The sequence below is a fragment of the Manis pentadactyla genome, chromosome 6 (genome assembly GCF_030020395.1).
Source record: "Manis pentadactyla isolate mManPen7 chromosome 6, mManPen7.hap1, whole genome shotgun sequence".
Lineage (NCBI taxonomy): Eukaryota > Metazoa > Chordata > Mammalia > Pholidota > Manidae > Manis > Manis pentadactyla.
In genome coordinates this window covers 113,940,723-113,957,881 of record NC_080024.1, presented here as the reverse complement: position 1 = coordinate 113,957,881, position 17,159 = coordinate 113,940,723, and the positions used below count along the sequence as shown (strand labels likewise).

At 36.8% G+C, this 17,159-nt stretch overlaps 1 protein-coding gene across 1 annotated transcript in view; it reads right to left on the bottom strand.

The window, feature by feature from the left end:
• Window positions 1–17,159, bottom strand: part of L3MBTL4 (L3MBTL histone methyl-lysine binding protein 4) — a 503,654-nt gene that overhangs the window by 120,310 nt on the left and 366,185 nt on the right.

Here is a 17,159-nt window from a genome sequence, read left to right as displayed (position 1 = left end):
ACCCCATACACAAAAGTAATTTATGAATGGATCAAAGACCTGAATGTAAGTCATGAAACCATAAAACTCTTAGAAAAAAACATAGGCAAAAATCTCTTGGACATAAACATGAGTGACTTCTTCATGAATATATATCCCCGGGCAAGGAAAACAAAAGCAAAATTGAACAAGTGGGACGATATCAAGCTAAAAAGCTTCTGTACAGCAAAGGACACCATCAATAGAACAAAAAGGTACCCTACAGTATGGGAGAATATATTCGTAAGTGACAGATCCGATAAAGGCTTGACATCCAAAATATGTAAAGAGCTCATGCACTTCAAGAAACAAAAAGCAAATAATCTAATTAAAAAATGAGCAGAGGAGCTGAACAGACAGTTTTCCAAAGAAGAAATTCAGATGGCCAACAGACACATGAAAAGATGCTCCACATCTCTAGTTATCAGAGAAATGCAAATTAAAACCACAATGAGATATCACCTCACACCAGTAAGGATGGCTACCATCCAAAAGACAAACAACAACAAATGCTGGTGAGGTTGTGGAGAAAGGGGAACCCTCCTACACTGCTGGTGGGAATGTAAATTAGTTCAACCATTGTGGAAAGCAGTATGGAGGTCCCTCAAAATGCTCAAAATAGACTTACCGTTTGACCCACGAATTCCACTTCTAGGAATTTACACTAAGAATGCACCACTCCAGTTTGAGAAAGACAGATGCAACCCTATGTTTATCGCAGCACTGTTTACAATAGCCAAGAAATGGAAGCTACCTAAGTGTCCATCAGTAGATGAATGGATAAAGAAGATGTGTACATATACACAATGGAATATTATTCAGCCATAAGAAGAAAACAAGTCCTGCCGTTTGCAACAACATGGATGGAGCTAGAGGGTATTATGCTCAGTGAAATAAGCCAAGCGGAGAAAGACAAATACCAAATGATTTCACTCATCTGTGGAGTATAAGAACATAGGAAAAACTGAAGGAACAAAACAGCAGCAGAATCACAGAACCCAAGAATGGACTAATAGTTACCAAAGGGAAAGAGACTGGGGAGAAGAGGAGGGTAGGGAGGGATAAGGGTGAGGAAGAAGAAAGGTGGTATTATGATTAGCATGTATAATGTGGGTGGTGGGGGAAAGGGGAGGGCTGTGCAACACAGGGAAGACAAGTAGTGATTCTACAACATCTTACTATGCTGATGGACAGTGACTGTAATGGGGTTTGTGAGGGCGACTTGGGGTAGGGGAGAGTCTAATAAACATAATGTTCTTCAAACAAAAATGAAAACAAAAAGAAGATGTTGAGTGCTGAAAACAAAAAATATATATATATATTCTCCCATACTGTAGGATGCATTTTTTGTTCTGCTGATGGTGTCCTTTGCTGTACAGAGCTTTTTAGCATGATGTAGTCCCATTTATTCATTTTTGGTTTTGTTTCCCTTGCCCAAGAAGATGCATTCAGGAAAATGTTGCTCATGTTTATACTCAAGATAGTTTTGCCCATGTTTTCTTCTAAGAGTTTTATGGTTTCATGACCTACATTCAGGTCTTTGATCCATTTTGAGTTTACTTTTGTGTATGGGGTTAGACAACAATCCAGTTGAATTATCTTGCATGTAGCTGTCCTGTTTGGCCAACAGCAGTTGTTGAAGAGGCTGTCATTTCACCATTGCATATCCATGGCTCCTTTATCGAATATTAATTGACCATATATGCGTGGATTTATATCTGGGCTCTCTAGTCTATTTCACTTGTCTATGGGGCTGTTCTTGTGCCAGTATGAAATTGTCTTGATTACTGTGGCTTTGTAGTAGAGCTTGAAGTTGGAGAGCATAATCCCCACTGCTTTACTTTCCCTTCTCAGGATTGCTTTGGCTATTCAGGATCTTTTGTGGTTCCATATGAATTTTAGAATGATTTGTTGTAGTTTGTTGAAGAATGCTGTAGGTATTTTGATAGGGATTGCATTGAATGTAGATTGCTTTAGGTAGGATGGCCATTTTGACAATATTAATTCTTCCTATCCATGAGCATTTGTATCTTCTGTAATTTCTCTAATGAGTGTCTTGTAGTTTTCAGGGTATAAGTCTTTCCCTTCCTTGGTTAGGTTTATTCCTAGGTATTTTATTCTTTTTGATGCAATTGTGAATGGAATTGTTTTCCCAATTTCTCTTTCTGCTACATCATTGTTAGTGTATAGGAATGCAACAGATTTTTGTATATTAATTTTGTATCCAACATCTTGAATTCAGATATTAGATCTAGTGGTTTTGGAGTGGAATCTTTAGGGTTTTTTATATATAATATCATGTCATCTGCAAACAGAGATAGTTTAACTTCTTCCTTGCCAATCTGGATGCCTTTTATTTCTTTGTGAGGTCTGATTGCTGTGGCTAGTTCCTCCAGAACTACATTGAATAAAAGTGGGGAGAGTGGGCATCCTTGTTTTGTTCCTGGTCTTAAAGGAAAAGCTTTCAGCTTCTCGCTGTTAAGTATAATGTTGGTTGTGGGTTATCATATATGGCCTTTATTATGTTGAGGTACTTGTCTTCTGTAGCCATTTTGTTGAGAGTTTTTACCATGCATGGATGTTGAATTTTGTCAAATGCTTTTTCAGCATCTATGGAGATGATCGTGTGGTTTTTGTCCTTCTTTTTGTTGATGTGGTTGATGATGTTGATGGATTTTCTATGTTGTACCATCCTTGCATTCCTGGAATAAATCCCATTTGGTCATGCTGGAAGATATTTTTGATGTATTTTTGAATTTGGTTTGCTAATATTTTGTTGAGTGTTTTTGTATCTATGTTCATCAGGGATATTGGTCTGTAATTTTCTTTTTTTGTGGTGTCTTTGCCTGGTTTTGGTGTTAGAGTGATGCTGTCCTCATAGAATGAGTTTGGGAGTATTCCCTCCTCTTCTACTTTCTGGAAAACTTTAAAGCGGATGTGTATTTGGTCTTCACTAAATGTTTTATAAATTGGGCAGTGAAACCACCTTGTCTAGGGGTTTTGTTCTTAGTTTTCTGATTACCAATTCAATTTTCTCTCTGGTAATTTGTCTATTCAGATTTTCTGTTTCTTCCATGGTCAGCCTTGAAATGTTGTATTTTTCTAGAAAGCTGTCTATTTCTTCTAGGTTATCCAGTTTCTTAGCGTATAATTTTTCATAGTAGTCTCTCATAATTCTTTGTATTTCTTTGGTGTCTGTAGTGATTTTTACTTTCTCATTTCTGATTCTGTTTATGTGTGTAAACTCTCCTTTTTTCTTGATAAGTTTGGCTAAGCATATATCTATTTTGTTTATTTTCTTGAAGAACCAGCTACTGGTTTCATTGATTCTTCCTATTGTTTTATTCTTCTCTATTTTGTTTATTTCTGCACTAACCTTTATTATGTCCCTCCTTCTACTGACTCTGGGCTTCATTTGTTCTTCTTTTTCTAGTTATGTTAATTGTGAGTTTATACTGTTAATTTTGGATTGTTCTTCTTTCCTGAGGTAGGCCTTTATTGCGATATACTTCCCTCTTAGCACGGCATTTGCTGCATCTCACAGAATTTGTGGAGTTGAATTATTGTTGTCATTTGTCTCCATATATTGCTTGCTCTCTGTTTTTATTTGGTCATTGATCCATTGATTATTTAGGAGCATATTATTAAGCCTCCATGTGTTTGTGGGCTTTTTCATTTTCTTTGTGTAATTTATTTCTAGTTTCTTAACTTTGTGGTCTGAGAAGCTGGTTGGTACAGTTTCAATCTTTTCAAATTTACTGAGGCTCTTTTTGTGGCCTAGTATATGATCTATTTTTGAAGATGTTCCATGTGCACTTGAGAAGAATGTGTATCCTGTTGCTTTTGGATGAAGTGTTCTGTAGATGTCCATTAGGTCCATCTGTTCTAATATGTTGTTCAGTGTCTCTGTCTCCTTACTTACTTTCTTTCTGGTTGATCTGTTCTTTGGAGCGAGTGATGTGTTGAAGTCTCCTAAAATGAATGCACTGCATTTCATTTCCTCCTTTAATTGTATTAGTATTTGTTTCACATATGTAGGTGCTCCTGTATTGGTTGCATATATATTTACAATAGTTATACCCTCTTGTTGGACTATGTAATGTCCTTCTTTGTCTCTTGTGACTTTCTTTGTTTTGAAGTCTATTTTGTCTGATACAAGTACTACAACTCCTGCTTCTTTCTCCCTTTTAGTTGCATGAAATATCTTTTTCCATCCCGTTACTTTCAGTCTGTGTATGTCTTTGGGTTTGAAGTGAGTCTTTTGTAGGCAGCATATAGACGGGTCTTCTTTTTTTATCCATTCAGCGACTCTGTGTCTTTTGATTGGTGCATTCAGTCCATTTACATTTAGTGTGATTATCAATAGGTATGTACTTATTGCCATTGCAGGCTTTAGATTCGTGGTTACCAAAGGTTCAAGGGTAATTCACTTACTATCTAACAGTCTAATTTAACTCACTTAGTATACTATAACAAACACAATCTAAAAGTTGTTTTTTTCCCCTCCTTTTTCTTCCTCCTCCATTCTTTATAAATTAGGTATCATATTTTGTACTCTTTGCCTATCCCTTGATTGACTTTGGGGGTAGCTGATTTGATTTTGCATCTGCTTAGTAATTAATTGTTCAACTTTCTTTGTGTGGTTTTATTTCCAACCTGGAGACTGCTATTTAGAATTAGGAATACTTCCATCTATAGCAGTCCCTCCAAAATGGACTGTAGAGGTGGTTTGTGGGAGGTAAATTCTCTCAGCTTTTCCTTATCTAAAAATTGTTTAATCCCTCCTTCAAATTTAAATGATAATCTTGGCAGGGAGAGTATTCTTGGTTTGAGGCCCTTCTGCTTCATTGCGTTAAATATATCAGGCCACTCCCTTCTGGCTTGTAAGGTTTCTGTTGAGAAGTCTGATGATAGCCTGTTGGGTTTTCTTTTGTATGTGATCTTTTCTCTCTCTCTAGCTGCTTTTAAAAGTCTGTTCTTATCCTTGATCTTTGCCATTTTAATTATTGTATGTCTTGATGTTGTCTTTCTTGGGTCCCTTGTGTTGGGAGATCTGTGCACCTCCATGGCCTGAGATTATCTCGTTCTCCTGATTGGGGAAGTTTTTAGCAATTACCTCCTCAAAGATACTTTCTATTCCTTTTTCTCTCTCTTCTTCTTCTGATACCCCTATAATGTGAATATTGTTACATTTGGATGGGTCACATAGTTCTCTCAATATTCTTTCATTCTTAGAGATCCTTTTTTCTCTCTGTGCCTTAGCCTCTTTGTATTCCTCTTCTCTAATTTCTATTTCATTTACAATCTCTTCTACTACAACTAATCTGCTTTGAAATCCCTTCACTATATGTTTCATTTCAGATATGGAATTTCTTAATGATTGAATCTCTGTCCTAAATTAATCCCTGAATTCTGGAATATTTTTCTGTACCTCCATGGGCATGTTTATGATTTTTATGTTGTAATCTCTTTCAGGAAGATTGGTGAGTTCAGTTTCATTTGTCCCTTTTTCTGGTGTTTGTGAGGTTTGGTCTGAACCATAGGTTCCTTTGACATTTCATATTTGTATGTGGTGCTCTCTAGTGCCCAGAAACTCTAGTTTCTGGAGCTTCTACAAACACAATGTATGTTTGTGCTCCCAAAGCAGATCTCCAGAGCTGAGTGTTCAGCAGTCGAAGGCTTCCACTCCCTCCCTGCTCCATTTCTCTTCCTCCTGCCAGTGAACTGGTGTGGGGGAAGGGCTAGGGTCCCGCCAGATCAAGGCTTTGGTACATTATCCTGTTTCCTGAGGTCTGCTCTGTTCTCCAGGTGTATGCAGTCTGGCACAGTCTTCTTTCCTTGTTGCTCTTTTAGGATTAGTTGTATTAACTATATTTTCATATTATATGTGATTTTGGGAGGAGTTCTCTGTCTCACTTCTCACACTTCCATCTTGAATCTCTTGCCATTTTAATTATTATATGTTCTGGTGTTGTCCTCCTTGGGTCCCTTGTGTTGCGAGATCTTTGGACTTCCATGGCTTGAGATACGATTTCCTTCCCAGATTGGGAAGTTTTCAGCAACTATGTCTTCAAAGACACTTTCTATCCCTTTTTCTCTCTTTTTCTTCTGATTTCCCTATAATGCGAATATTGTTCCATTTGGATTGGTCACAGTTCTCTTAATATTCTTTCATACCTAGAGATCCTTTTTTCTCTCTTTGCCTCAGCTTCTCTGTATTCATGTTCTCTGATTTCTATTCTATTCACTGTTTCCTCTGTCACCTAATCTGCTTTTAAATCCCTCCATTGTTTGTTTCATTTCAGTTATCTCCCTCCTGAATTCATCCCTTAGCTCTTGAATATTTTTCTCTTGCTCCATTAGCATGCTTATGACTTTTATTTTGAATTCTTTTTCAGGAAGATTGGTGATGTCAGTCTCAGTGAGCCCTCTTCCTGGTGTTTGAAGGATTTGGGATTGAACAAGTTTCTTCTGCCTTTTCATAATCCTGGAGCTATGGGAGTGGTCGCCGGCGAGTGGTGCATGTGTCAGCTGGGAGGACAAAGTCCCTTTTTTCTTTCCAGTCACCGTGCCTTTCTTTGCTGAATGTGCTGGTTCACTATGCACAGGGAGCAGCCTCTGGGTTAATCCCCTAAGCTGCTGTGGGTGGGGTGGCCCTCAGGATGGCAGGGGGCGATGAGGGTTCGCAGGTGAGCAGTGCAGGTTCTGCCATGATTACAAAGCCCTTCATTGCTCCCAGTCTCAGCTCCTGTCTCTGCTGTCTGTGCCAGTCAACTGTGCACAGGGAGCAGCCTCTAGGTCTGGGTCAGTAAGCTGTGCTCAGGGAAAAGCCTCTGTGTTAAGCTGTGTAGTTGCTGTAGGCGGGAGTGCCATCCAGGTGGTCTGCAGCAATAGCAGGGACCGCCAGTTTGCACATAGGTGCTGGTAGGGAGGAAGGAGCAGCAGGCTGCTTATTGTGGTGAGGGGCCTCGGAGCTGTGTTGCCAACCAGGGGAATAGGGTACCTGAAGCTCCTGAAAGTTCTCAGCCTTCTAGGCTGAGTGTGCCAGGACAATTTTGTCCACCTGTTCCTTCTCCCAAACCCTTGTCCCCCTAGGAGCCCTCTGACCATTGAGAGGTCCCTGGAAGTGCCTACTTTTCTTTTGTGCTAGGGCAGTCAGTTGTGGGAACCTGTTCACAGTCTTAGTCTCAGACTCTGCCTTTCAGCCCTTCCAATCTCCAGAGCACCATGCAATGTGGGTCTGTGCTTCCGGGTCAATTTCTAGGGGTGGGTATTTAGCAGTCCTGTGCTTCCACTCCCTGCTCTCTCTCTGATTCTTTTTCTCTTGCTGGTGAGCTGGGGTGGGGGCAGTAGTTGGGTCCTGCCTGATGGTAGCTTTTTTTTTTTACCTTACCCTTTTCCATGAGATGTTGACTTTTCCCAGATGTAGACTGGCTGGTGTACTGTTACTTCTGGTCACTCTTCTAGGAATAGTTGTATTTGCTGTATTTTCAAAATACATGTGGTTTTGGGAGGAGAGTTCTGCCACACTATTCATGCCACCATCCTTTTCTCTCAATTTTCCATGCTCAGCTTTTTGTTCTATAAATTTGTTTACCTATGATGAGAATTCACTCCCAGTGTTATCACTGTAACTTTACTGTACCTTCAGTAGAAAAATTTCCTCCTTGGAGTATCTAGTTTTGTGAAATAGCACGTGTTTTCCTCTGGGAGTAAGCAGAGAACACAACTACATGCTGTCAATGTGTGAATGGAGTAACAGACAGGCTGGGAACAATCTCTGACACACTTTGAAAGAACAGACATTGGTCACTGATTATAATGCAGATCTTTTTTAGGTCAGTGATCTGTGTATAACAAGCTAGTATTTTGTGCACTAACCAGCTACAATTATGGTTAACATACTGGGGCAACTGAAATCTGACTTGTGTTGCTGGAGGACTAGTGTTATTTAACTAAACTATTGTAATTGCAATTCATTGCATATTCAGCAAAGTAAGGTTTACCTGTACTGCAAAAGGAATACTGGTTCTATTTTTTGATCTGGAAACTGGAATATGACAATTAATTTATTGAAATTCACTAAGTAATTCACATATGATTTACACACTTTTAAAAATACATATTTCAATAAGGAATTTCCTCAGTAATCATTATAATTCACCACATTAACAGAATAAAGGAGAAAAATCATGTAATCATCCCAATAAATGCAAAAGAAGCATTTGATAAACTTAAATACCTATTCATAAAAATAACACAAACTAGAAAATGAGGCAATTTTCTCATCCAGTTAAGGGGCACTATAAAAAGTATAGCATGGATGATACTTGATGTTAAACTTCTAAATGCTTTCTTCCTGAGATGCATAATGAGAGGAAGATGCTCTGTTTTCATTAATCCATTCAACATTATACTGGAGGTCCTGCTGCTGAGAAACTACCTAATATTATAAAAAATATTTAAGAAGACCTAATGAAATTGAAGGATATACTATGCTCATGAATTTCAGGATGCCAGTTCACCTGAAATCAATCCATAGATTTACTGCAATTCCACTCAAAATCAGAGCAGGTTGTTTGGTTTGTGTGTGTGTGTGTGTAAATAGACAAGCTGATTAGAAATGCAAAGAGACAATAGCCAGGCAATCTGAAAGAAAAAGAAGAAACTTGGAGCAGTGACATTCTTAGCTATCAGGAGTTATGATATAAAGTTATCATAATTGAGATAGCATGGTATTAGTACAAGAATAGACAAACTAATGGAACAGAGTCCAGAAACTGATCCACACATATGTAGTTACTTGATTTATGGCAAACACAATGGGATCAATAAATGGTGTGGGGTCATGAGTATTCATATGAAAAGTGAATCTTGATCCCTATGTTATACCATGTATAAAAGGTTAGTTCCAGGTATACTGCAGATCTAAATGTGAAAGATGAAACAGTAAATATTCTAGAATAAAAAATAGCAGGATATCTTCACAGACATGTAATGGGCACATTTTTTAAACTAGGACAGTAAAAGCACTAATTATTTTGGAAAGGATTGATGGACTGTATTCAATTTTGGAATTTCTGTCATCACAAGGAACCACTAAGAAAGTGAAATGATAAATCAGACTGGAGAAGATATTCACAAAATATGTACTAAAATATTGACTCACAGATACAAAAAATTGCTTGTATAGCAATAAGAAAAAAGACAATATAAAAGACAAATCAGAAAGAAACTTCACAAAAGAGGACACTCAAATAGCCAATATATATGAAAATGTGTTCAGGCTTATTAGGCCTTGGGGAAATGCAAAATAAAAGCATAATTAATTACCAGTGTAAACCCAAAGGCTGACTAAGATTAAAGAGAGTGACAAATACTAACTGCTGGCAAGGATGTGAAGTACCTGCAGTTTCCAAACCGCTGGAGGAATGTACTAGTACAACCACTTTGTAAAAGTATTTGACAGTAGCTCCTGAAGTTGAACTTAGGCAGACCCAATTACTCAGAAATTCTGTTCTTAGTTATGCATTCTATGGAATTATATAAACACATCCACAAAATCACATAATACAATATTCCAAGTGGCACCATTGGTAAGAGGGCAAAACTGAAAACAACCAACATTAAAATGTATAAATAAATTGTGGTATCTTCATAAAATTGAATAATATGCAGTATTGAGAATAAGAAAACCATGATTTGGATGGACCTCACAAATAGATTAGAAAAAGAATCAGTCATAAAATAATACGTATGGTATGATTTCATTTATAAAATATTCAAAACAGGGCCAAAGTTAATCTAATAACAGAAATCAGAAGAGTGACTATACGGGCCAGGGATGCTAATTGGTTGGCATGAGGTGGGCTTCCACTTAGATTCTATTTGTTGACCCGAGTGGTGATTAAATGGGTGTGATCTCTTGTGTACTTGTTTTAAAATTAACTTTTTTTAAAAAAAAGACAGGAACCCAAGCATATGCACTGACTCAGAAAGATAATCATGATACATCGGCAAGTGGGAAAAAAATGAGTTGTAGGTCAGCAAATACAATATGATTCTATACTGGTAAGAAAATAAAAAGGTGAATTCTTATGTCCAAAATAAATTTGTGAAGGACTTATTAACAGTGTTTACCTTTTTCATGTTTATCACTTGAATTTTTTGCTTTATGAAATTTTTGGATTTTAAAAAATGAGCATTAGTTGCCTATTTGAGGCCAAAAATGAGAAATAATAAGAGAGAAAGTTTTCTATCTGGAAATTCCACAATACCAAAGGTTACTCCTGGAGAAGCACAGTGTGGTAGCCTTGACAGTGACCTCCATGTGTGATACCCAGTAGCTGGGTTTTAGCTGCTCTGGTTCTGGGGCACTCTAAGGGTGCAGAAGAGCAGATCACATAGATGAGCAGGTCGTTTACTCTTAATGGAAATGAGTTTTAATTAGCCTCACTCAACTTGTGTTCAAGGGAGCAGATTTTGTGCGTTTTCTCTGGGGCACTCATTGAGCAAAGGTGCCTGAAGGCTCCTGAGCAGATGATGCCCGATTCAGTCTTAGAAAGGGGACACTTGGTGTCACTAAATGTGTCATCTATATGCTCATGCATTATTTTACTTAGTAAAAGACACAAAGGATAATTACCATTTGCCATGTCTTAAATATGACACTTAATAAGCTTAACTGTAAGCCTTTAGATTAGTAAGACAAACTCAACTTACTATCAAATATCCTTTCAGATAATTATGCTTTCCATGACAAATTTATATCATTATAAACAAATTAAAAATTCTACCATCCAATCTTATTTTTAGCATTATTATAGGAAAGGAAAGAATTTTTAATGTTTAAGAAATATGCTTGAAAAAAATTATGGTTAGCCTTTAAAAGATTTTTTTATTGAATATGCCAAGCATCTGTATTTTCAATAACATGATTCAGAAAATAAAGATATTTTCAAGTAGAAGTTGAAAACAAGCACAAGATACAAAAAACAGAAGCCACATATGCATGTGTATGCATATGCACACAACCTCTAAAGTTCAAAATACACTATTTTCCCTCATAGAAAAAAATGGAGAATAAATTTTAGCCCATTTTCCTTTTAATAAAAATACTCCTGATGAATTAAGAAGATAATTATTCAGAAGGTGGTTCAAGATGGCAACATAGGAAGATTGTGGACTCACCTCCTATTTTGGACACAAGAAGTCTACAGATACATATGGAATAATTTCCTCTGAAAAAGTCCTGAAAATTTCCTCTGAAAAAGCCTCCACAATAAAGGATAAAAGAGCCACACTGAGATGGGCAGGAGGGACAGAAACTCACTGTCACCAAAAACCACACCACAGGAGTATGACCCACAGTCAGGAGGGATCTCAAAAATATAAAACTTTTTCTTGAGGAGTGACGGGAGCTTGTGCCCCACAACAGGCACCCCAGCCCTTGGGTCCTTCACTAGAGAGAGGAGCCCTCCAAACATAGAAAACAAAACCTGGATTACATCCAGGAGAACCACAGAACTGTAGGGAATGGAGAACCTGCTGCTACAGGCTTGCATGTAGCCTCACTCACTCTAGGACCCAGTACAAGGTAGCAGTTTGAAAAGCACCTGGATCACATATAAAGGAGATGCACTTACTAATCTCCGAGTGACTGCCAGAGAGGCAGAAACCTGCTGGGACCCCCTCCCAGCTGAATGCGGCTGTGTGCCATTTCTGTAGTATCACTCTACTTGGTACTTGCCCATTTTGTGATCTCCCTCTAACCTGCTAGCAAAGGTGGGGGCATCTCACCCTCCCCTGCACCACAGATGGCAGGGAGAATGCACAACTCCTGCCTCTCACCCACACTGATGAGTGCCGCTGACAAAGCTGGCAGGTGTGCACAGCCCACACAGTGGCTGCCCCTGGAGTACCTGGCACTGATAAGTGGGGGAATTCGCTTTTGGGTCCCAAAGGTGATCCACTACAGAAAACCACTCTTACAAGACTGGGAGAGGGAGCTGTTTCACCTGATAAACAAATAAACAAGCTGTTTTGCCTAATACAGAGAAATAAACACAGAAAATCAGACCAAAGGGGGGCACAGGGGTAAGTGTTCCAAGCAAGAGAACAAGACAACAGTTCAGTAAAAGACTTTAATCAATCAGAGATAAGTAATCTACCTGATAAGAAGTTCAAAGTAATGACTGTGAACATGTCACCAACCTCAGGAGAAGAATGATGAACACAGTGGGAACCACAGCAAAGAGACAGAAAATATGAGAAGTACCAGAGAGAAGTCACAAAGCTGAAGAGTACAAGAACTGAACTGAAAAATACACTAGAGGGGTTCAACAGCAGACTGAATGGTACAGAAGAAAGGATCAGCAACCGGGAAGACAAAGCAATAGAACTCACCTGGACAGAGAAGCAAAAGAAAAAAAAAACTTAAAAGTGAAGATAACTTTAGGGGCCTATAAGATAACATCAAGCAGAATAACAACTGCATTATAGATGCTGCAGAAGGAGAAGAAAGGGACACAAAACTTATTTGAAGACATAGTGTCTGAAAACTTCCCTACTCTGGGGAAGGAAACACACCCAGGTGGAGAAAGCACAGAAAGTAACTAATAAGATGAACTCAAATAGGCCTACATCAATACACAGTAAAATGCCAAAAGTTAAAGATAAAATGACAATCTTAAAAGAAGCAAGAGGAAAACAACTTGTTATGTACAAGGGAAACCCCAAAGGTATCAGCAGCTTTTTCAGCAGAAATTTGCTGGCCAGAAGGGAGTGGCATGACATAGTCAAAATAATGAAAGGAAATAAAACTTCCAACCAAGAAAACAGTTCCTGGCAAGATTATCATTCAGAACAGGAGAGAGAAGGAATTTTTCAGATAATCAAAAGCTAAAGGAGTTTATTACCTCTAAAGCAACCTTATAAGAAATATTAAAAGTACTTCTTTAAGCTATAAAGAAATGGCATTAATTAACAACAAGAAAATACAAGAAAGTAAAAATCTCACTGAAAAGGGCAAACGTATAGTAAAGGTAGTTGATTAATCAATTATAAAGCTAGTTTGAAGGTCAAAAGACAAAAATAAATAAACTAAAGCTACAATAATTAGTTAAGGGATACCTAATATAAAAAGATGTAAAACATAACATAAAAATCATAAAATGAGGAAGTGAATAAAAGTGTAGTGGTTTGGAATGTATTCAATTTTAAGTTTCTATCAATTTAAAATAGACTTATATACATAGCATGGTGTCATCAAGGTAACTACAGAGCAAAAACGCTTAACAAATGCACAGAAGAAAATGAGAGAGGAGTCTAAACACAATACTAAAAAAAGTTATCAGATCAGAAGGGAAGAAAGAAACAGAGAAGTACAAAATAACCAGAAAAAATTAACAAAATGGCAATAAGTACACACCTACCAATAGTCACTTCAAATATAAATGGTCTAAATTCTCCAGTCATGACATAGAGTGGGTGAATGGATTAAATAAATATAAGACTCATCTATTAAAAGAAAAAAGATTCACTTCAGAATTAAGAACACATACAGACTGAAAGTGAAGGGATGGAAAAAGTTATTCCAAGCAAATGGAAATGAAAAGAAATCTGGTGTAGCTATGTACTAATATCAGACAAAATACAGTTTAAAACAAGGTTGTAATAAAAGACAAAGAGTGACATTACATAATGATAAAGAGGTAAATCCATAAAAAAATATATAACATTTATAAATATATGTGCACCCAATACAGGAACACCAAAATATATAAAGCAAACACTAAGGGGCATAAAGTGGGAAACTGACAGCCATACAATAATACGATGGGATTTTAGTACACCACTTACTTCAATGGATTGATCAGCCAGACAGAAAATCAATATGGAAACTTTGGCCTTAAAAAACATTAGAACAGATGAATGTAATACACAGAGTATTCCAACTAAAAACAGCAGAAAACACATTTTCCTCAAGTGCATGTTGAACTTTCTCTAGGTAGAACCCAGGTTAGAAAACAAGTCGCAATAAATTCAAGAAGACTGACTGAAATCATGTCAGGCATCTTTTCTGACCATAACTGTATGAAACTAAAAAGCAATAAGATGAAAACTGGAAAAACTACAAAAATATGTTAATTTAGCAAAATGCTACTGAATGACAATGGGTCACTGAAGAAATCAAATGAGAAAAAAAAATACATAGGGACAAATGAAACATAAACATGACATCCTAAAAGCTTATACTCTAATAACAAACTAGCAGAAGGAGAAATTAAGAAAACAATCCCATTTATAATTGTATGAAGACGAATAAAATACTTAGGAATAAATTTAACCAAGAAAGTCAAAGACCTATACACTAAAAATTATAAGACACTGATGGAAGAAATTGGAGAAGAGTCTAATAAGTGAAAAGATATTCTATACTCATGGACTAGAGTAATTAATATTGTTAAAATGTCTATACTACCCTGAACAACCAACAGATTCAAGGCGATCTTTATCAAAATCCAATGGTATTTTTTACACAACTAGAACAAATAATTTTAAAATTTGTATGGAACTACAAAAGACCATGAATAGCCAATACAATCCTGAGAAAAAAGAACAAAGCCAGAGGTAACATGCTCCCTGATCTCAAACTATACTACTAAGGTGTAGTAATCAAAACAGTGTGATATTGGCATAAAAAAAGACCCATAGAGCAATGGAGCAGAATAGAGACCCCAGAAATAAGCCCATGCATATATGTTCAATAATTTACAACAAAGTAGGCAAGTATATACAACGGAGAAAGGACAGTTTCTTCAATAAGTTGTGTTGGGAAAACTGGACAGCTATAAGCAACATAATGAAATTGAACCACTTAATTACAATACGTACAAAAATTAACTTAAAATGGATTGATGACTTGAATGGAAAACCTGAAACATAGATCAAAAAAAAGAAAATATAGGCAGTAACTATCTTGACTTAAATCTTAGTGATGAATTTTTGGATACAGCTCCAAAATAAAGAGGAAGAAAAGCAAAAATTAACAAATAGGACCACGTCAAAAAAACTTCCGCCTAGCAAAGGAAACAATCAATAAAATGAAAAGGCAACCTACTCAATAGAAGAAGATATTTGCAAATCATACATCCAAGAAGGGGTTAAATCTGAAATATATATAGAGCACATATAACTCAGTAAGAAAAGAAAACAAACCAATTGAGTTGTACTCATGAAATTAATATTACTAATTATAATGTCAATTACATTTCAATAAAAAAGTGTTTCCAATCTCTGTGTAGAACATCAATAACAACAAAAACTCAATCAAACAACTAAGAACTTGGAATTTATGCTCAGGTTGACAGCTTCATGGAAAATAAATGGGAATTATTAAATAATCATTTAATGTCACAGTAGAAATATATTTATTCTTGTTGTTTTGTTTCATCTAGGTTAGAACCAGAGAAAATTAGCTTAATTACAATAATGACAATTAGTCTAATAAGAGGAAGAATTACTTGGGTGACAAAAGGCTGGAATAGAAAGCAGATGCTAAATAAATCCTGTTAAGTTTCATGGCCTACAAAGGATCCCTAAAGGCATCTCCTCAACAAGAGGGTGCTATGGGCCCCCAGGCAGCTGTGTGCTCCCCACCGGGCAGGGTGCTCCACTGAACACTCTTACATTGTTGCTGCCCTGAATCTTTAACACTGACCTTCGCTGTGAGGGAATAAAAGTGTTTAAATCAAAAAGCACTGTAAATGCATGAATAAATTAAAGCATATGGTTATAAACCTTTTATAAATGATGTAGAAAAGAAAAAGTGCATACTGAGCAAGTTAGATTTCATCCTTCATTATGCAAATGCATTTTGCTAGTGATATTTTCTATTTTTATAAGGATGATCCTCATTACTATTTTACTATGTGAACTACAAAACTGAATGTGTATCTGTTTTAAAAGGATATATACATAATTACTTTGTGGAGATATTTTTAAAAGTGTCAAAATAGGAATTAAAACAGACACTGTTTTAAGGCTCCTTTACACGTTCCAAAACATGTTGTTTACTGAATAGATTCTTGGCAAAACACATTAGAACATTTGCGGGAAGCAGTTTCTAAGATTATCAGTTATTTTATTTTATTTAAAACCATGTTCAGATCTGGTCATATTACACAGACATGTTTCTGGTTAGTGAGAAATTTGCAGATGCACAATGAAACCAAATAACTTAGCTGCCCTCCATTTTCTGAGGAAGAAAATTCTCCTCCCTTTGTAGATGAGGTGAAATCAAGAGTTCTTCCAACCACAAGAAGAGCTTATCAAGCTGAGCTGTCCTTTCTGAAATGAATGGGTTAGCTTTGCTCATAAGTCACCCTTGCTCAAGGACTGTCAAGCACACTTTCTCTTCAGAAGTAGGATGGGCAATGGTACTGGAGGTGCAGTAGTGTTACCAAACTGTGCTAGTCTGTTGCACTTTTGGCAATATCCTCTAGAAGATAAATGAATCTCCTGTGGGAGACACAAACATATAGAACTACTGTGGGGGAAGACATAAGAATGCTAATTACAAATTACTGATATTTTCATCTGATCAAATAAAAATGATTGCACTGCATTAACACAACCAAGTGGAACTTATTCCTTAGAATGTTACAATATAACCTCAAAATTATAGATGAAATTCTGTCTATATCAAGTCTTAGTTAGAAAGGAACCTAATTAAATGAAAATATGCAATTCTTTTTCCTATACTCTTGCAATCCATCAGCTTTTAATGGTTAAACTCTTTTTCCAATAATCTTTCCTGTCTTACTAACAAGGTGCATTTCTCAGTCCACTATCATATAAAAACACAATCAAACACTCCTGTTTCTCTGTAGGCCCTCTGTAGATGGCAGGGAGAGATTCCACCACTGAGACTTTACTTCCAAAGACTTAGAACTGTCCAATCATGAGTGTGGACCATAGCTGAGCTAATCAAGAAATGACAGAATCTAGTCCTTTCACTTAAAAAATGAGAAAATTAAGGTTCAGAGCAAGAAATGCTTATCGTTCATAGTTTGGAGCTGGGAATACCAATCTCTTCTCTGCTAGTCAAGGGCTTCCCCACCATTCCCTGCTTATGTGAT